Below are 6,000 nucleotides of genomic sequence, written 5' to 3'. Positions count from 1 at the left end.
TATCCGAAGGTGCCATGTCCTCATCACTGGGTTACCGTACTCCTGGCGGCAGCGTACTTTGTCTTCATGGCAACCAAAGTGGTGTTCATCGATACGTCGTTGTGCATCTCAGAGATTGTTGAGGTGCACCCGGACATCCTGGTCGACCTCTTGGTCATGTTGGCAGTGATGTTCGGTGCGGTTGCCCCTAGCTCCGCCCTAGAGGGGTTGCCTGTCGTTGCGGTGCTAGCCGGTGAAGCGACTTTGGCGGCGATCGGTTCTTGTGGCGATTGAACAGCGAATCAAAGTGGTGGAGTATGAAGGTCTCTGATCCTGCAGAACTCATTGACCTAGCAATGCGCCGCTTCAAGCATGGCGGCTATCTTAGCGAGCTTGAGCGTCTACAGGAGGCGGGCGAGCTCGTTGGCGGCCACTGCCAGATTGGCGCTTGGAGTCTTGAAGACGTCGTGGCCGTCAACGTGGAGAAACTCTTCATCGAGGTTGTGGTGGAGTGGTACTCCTTGCAAGTCAAGCTACTGCTCGGCCCTCGCAAGGACATTCTCGTTTGCTTGGCATTGTGCACGGTTGATGTTCTAGTTCTCACGAGTGGTGCGTTCCTCCTTGGTCTCGCCGTTCTGATGGGGGCTATTGATGCTGATGTTGAAGATCGTGCCACCCTAGAAAGGAGGGAGAGGAGGTTTCTCGGTGAAGGTTTTGGCAAGGGTCTCTATAGAGCCTTGGGACTTGGAGTCTAGATTCTCCTTCTGGATGGTCTGGAGGGACGCTCTAGAGCATCGGCTGACGTGGAGCATGTTGATGGCCGACGGAGGCTGGTCGGTAATCTGGTCGGCGAGAGGATGGATGTCTCCCACCTGGTCGGCGAATTTGCACCTTAGGGCGTCTTGGAAGGTGGTGGTGGTGTTGGTGAGCCCGAAGGGCAGAGCCGCATCTCCTGGAGTCTTCTGAGCAGCCTCCGGTAGATCTGGATCGATGGGGTGTCAGCATTGGACCAGAGTTTCCAGAGCTAATTCGGAGATGGAGAGGCAATCGGTGAGCTTCAGACCAACCCAATCGATAGATGCGATCAGATTTTCATTGTTAATCTGTCTCCTCTGGTAGCAAGGAAGCGAGCGGTGAGTCATCGATGAAGGCGACTTCGGAGGCGGTTCCGAGATTGGATCTGCTATCGCAGGTGCTAATGGGGACGAGGGTCCGGATCTTCCGTCAGGTTCAAGATAAACAACGATTTGTTCGGAGAGCGACACACCGATCCGGCTTCAGATCACAAAGACCCAAACCCTGCAACCTTAGCACCATGTCTCCTCTGGTTATCAACCGTGTCACAATCTGGTTGACCTCGCCAAGAAGGCTAATCCCTGCTGCGAATCGAAGAACACAAGCAAGAACAAGATAAAAAGCAACTCAATTAAAGTGACAATTGCAGATGAATGATTAAGCACTCGAAGTTGGGGTCTTGCAAACCGATAACGGCGACTGTTCAATGACAGATTGATCTAAAACAAAACCCAAACCCTAAAGTAGGTGGTGGCTACTGATTATATAGCCTAAGGGACGTCCAAGGATCCCTCTTCACGTCCTAAAGGTGCCCCAACACGTTACAAGGCCCAACGGCCCAAAAGACAACGACGCAGCGCCATGATAGATTCTGGATGTCAACTTGTTTCGACGATTCCCATTGATTCCGAAGAGGTTTTGACGTGAAACTACTTGGATTGGCTTCCTTATCAAATTATCTTTCCATCCATATGTGGATCATCAAAAACGGAGTTCAGATGCGTCCTGGGCGTCCATTTTATTGTAGACTGATCCTGACTGCCGAGGCAGACTCGAACTCGGATTGGACTGGGCCTCTGGCTTGGCTTGGACGTCCTTGCTGGCGTCCTAAGGTGGTGGCCAAGGAGGAGGACGTCCAAGGCCATCTCTTAGGTGTTCTCCATCTTCTTGGGGCGTGCTCCAACTTGGGTCTGGGTCCCAAGGATGTCTAACAAGCCCATGACAACAGTGTAGCTCCCGCCAGAAATAGTGACAGAATATATTGGTGATTTAGAGGTCTTGCCGACGTGATATTGAGATGGGACCAGATCTATTGGAAAGCTTATCAAACAAGCTTTCCATCAAGTGCTCATTGACCTCGATCGCACTCCGGATGGATGAGTTATGGCCTTCCCAATGAGGCACTGTCGGGCTGCCGACGAACCAAAAGTTCAACTTTGATGAACTTCCATTATGAAACACATTTGAACCTACAATCAAATAGTGACATGTACATGTGGAACCAAGTAAATTATAACCAAAGCCACTATGCAAATGTAGGAACGAGCGCACCTTATAATCATTGTTCATATCCGAAGGTGCCATGTCCTCATCATCCTCCCCTTCTTGACGACAAACCGTCCTCGGTTTGAGCTTAGCTGGTGGACAAGTTGTCGGTAGTAGCCAACATTGCTCCCCTTCTTGAAATTTAACCTGTTGCCTCATTACAAAACTTGGGGATTTCGACATGACAACATTATCGCTATTGGTGCCCTCTAGTTGATCATATTTTTGCACAATGAAAGGAGATTTCAGAGTTGAACAAATATAGACACGATGCACCATATACTCTCCTTTACAATTATATTTGCCAATAAAGTGATATGTACAAGTAGACAACCATGGCAATTCAACACATTTAAGTTTCTCTTCTAAACTACTAAGAGCATATAAAGTATCAAACTCAATATAACCCAAAGTATTTGAAGAATACAATAATTTCTTTTCTTTTTTTCGGTAGCAATGGGAAGCAAACGTTTATGTTCAGCATAAGTAATTGGTTCCAAAACATAGAAAACTGAAGCATCATCAACTAATTCATCTTTATCACAAGGAACATCAAGCAAATTATCACGGGACAAAGATAAATCAAGAGAGGGTTCCACTAACAATTGCTCTATGATAGCATGGTTTGTGGAAACATTTAGTACATTAAGACAATTTTCACCTTCCGTGAGTGTAGCACCATGGGCATTACCTGTGTTCTCAGCAAGAGTAATAGGTGCATTGTGAAGTGATGGTTCTGAATTTGCATATGAGGTTGTGAGCTCCTCATTTTCTTCCATGTCATCCTCTCGCTTATGGATATTATCCTGCAGAAGGTTAGTCATAGCAAGAGAAATAACAACAGATTCTTCCTCCAAATGGTGCACCTCATCATATGAAATCAAAACAGAAGGTGGATTAACAAAGGTTTCTCGCATAAGAAGTTTCATATCATTCCAAGTTTGAGGTTTATCAGAAGGATCTAAAGACTCCCACCAAGATAAAGCAGAATGTCGCAAAACACTAGCTGCATTTTTTACCTTCCTCCTTGGACACATAAAGCGAGTAGCAAATATGTTATCGATGACAATTTCCCACTCCATGTACTCATCAGCACCTATACCATCATAAGTCGGTGGATACGAACAACCTGTCATTATTAGAAGACAGCAAAAGACAATACAAAAATATTATCCCTATCAAATGACTACGTGGTTGCAGTGGTGTCACTTTTGACAGCAAGTGGAAACGTCTTACCAAGCTCTTACAAAGTTCTTACCAATGCAAGCAGTGGGCGGTACAACCAGCGACTGGTTCGTGATACCTGTGAGGCAGTGGTACCAAGATTGCAAGGACCTTTTTTCTATACTGATCTAAAGTATATATGTGGAGCTTGGGAGGCACGAAAAAATATATATATATGTGGCACACAAGTCAGTGACAGATAGCAATATTGAATAAATGTCCAGAGCACTTGTCCTAGTTGCTGGCCTATACGTGTTCCTATCACCAGTTGTGATAAACAAGAGAGGAAACAAGGATGAAAGGAAACAAGTATTAAAGGTAGCAACGGATATGAACAAGGCAAAAGGTACCACAAACAATAGAGCTATTGAGTGTTCCTTATGTGCTCATTTTCGATATCTTCTATTCTCTTTTACTATTTTTTTCTTTTATTTTTTTTGTCCAATCTTTTTTTCTTGCTTTTGCTCTTTTGATATTTTTTCTCAGCAAGGAGCACACAAGAATAAACCACAAAAATTTTGAGCTCAATTGAATAAAAGATGTGGCCTATAGAAAATTAGGACTGTGCTCTAAAAAGCATACCAAAACTTGTGGGCTCAGAAACTTAATTTCCCTAATCGAATTTTGCAAATCTAATTTTTGCGAACCCAGCCAGGCTGGGATGAAATAGATCTAAAATTTTCTGGCGTTCTCCGTAGATATAAAATTTTTCCCGTTTCGAGTTCGGATGCAAAAGTTATGACTGTTTTAAGGAAGCTGCTCGAATCAGGGATTTAGTGGACACAAGATGCAAACCGATGGTGATACGGAATAGCGGCGGATGAAGGGATCAACACAAACTAGAAAAGAACACAATCTTAACCAGCAACAAGACTTTGACCTAGGACACAAACTCAACAAAGCGGACTCTGAAACTGAATCATGCAAAGGCTACGGCGCGGATGGTTATAGGATAGGAAACAAATATGGCATTGGACTATGGGATAAAAGCAAAAACACTCGAACTAAGGGTAAGATGCGAACTTGATGGTATACCTGAAGCTTTGATACCACTTAATGGGGACGAGGGTCCCAATCTTCCGTCAGGTTCAAGATAAACAACGATTTGTTCGGAGAGCGACACACCGATCCGGCTTCAGATCACAAAGACCCAAACCCTGCAACCTTAGCACCACGTCTCCTCTGGTTATCAACCGTGTCACAATCTGGTTGACCTCGCCAAGAAGGCTAATCCCTGCTGCGAATCGAAGAACACAAGCAAGAACAAGATAAAAAGCAACTCAATTAAAGTAACAATTGCAGATGAATGATTAAGCACTCGAAGTTGGGGTCTTGCAAACCGATAACGGCGACTGTTCAATGATAGATTGATCTAAAACAAAACCCAAACCCTAAAGTAGGTGGTGGCTACTGATTATATAGCCTAAGGGACGTCCAAGGATCCCTCTTCACGTCCTAAAGGTGCCCCAACACGTTACAAGGCCCAACGGCCCAAAAGACGACGACGCAGCGCCGTGATAGATTCTGGACGTCAACTTGTTTCGACGATTCCCATTGATTCCGAAGAGGTTTTGACGTGAAACCACTTGGATTGGCTTCCTTATCAAATTAGCTTTCCATCCATATGTGGATCATCGAAAACGGAGTTCGGATGCGTCCTGGGCGTCCATTTTATTGTAGACTGGTCCTGACTGCCGAGGCAGACTCGAACTCGGATTGGACTGGGCCTCTGGCTTGGCTTGGACGTCCTTGCTGGCATCCTAAGGTGGTGGCCAAGGAGGAGGACGTCCAAGGCCATCTCTTAGGTGTTCTCCATCTTCTTGGGGCGTGCTCCAACTTGGGCCTGGGTCCCAAGGATGTCTAACAAGCCCATGACAACAGTGTAGCTCCTGCCAGAAATAGTGATAGAATATATTGGTGATTTGGAGGCCTTGCCGACGTGATATTGAGATGGGACCAGATCTATTGGAAAGCTTATCAAACAAGCTTTCCATCAAGTGCTCATTGACCTCGATCGCACCCCGGATGGATGAGTTATGGCCTTCCCAATGAGGCACTGTCGGGCTGCCGACGAACCAAAAGTTCAACTTTGATGAACTTCCATTATGAAACACATTTGAACCTACAATCAAATAGTGACATGTACATATGGAACCAAGTAAATTATAACCAAAGCCACTATGCAAATGTAGGAACGAGCGCACCTTATAATCATTGTTCATATCCGAAGGTGCCATATCCTCATCAGGTGCGGGGGTGATCGGCGCAGAATCGATCTGTGCTGGCTCAAGGAGCTCTCCGACTCCATCGGCATTGATGATCCATGAGATCGATCTGACCATGAAGATATGGCTAGGCTATGGGAGGGACGAAGAGCCTATGGAAAAAGCCATCTTGTTCGACAGGGAAACAGCACGCAAACTCCTATCTGGCGCGCCAACTGTCGATAGAATATCA

This window comes from Miscanthus floridulus, chromosome 9 (genome assembly GCF_019320115.1).
Source record: "Miscanthus floridulus cultivar M001 chromosome 9, ASM1932011v1, whole genome shotgun sequence".
Classification (NCBI taxonomy): Eukaryota; Viridiplantae; Streptophyta; class Magnoliopsida; order Poales; family Poaceae; genus Miscanthus; species Miscanthus floridulus.
This window is presented reverse-complemented; position numbering follows the sequence as displayed.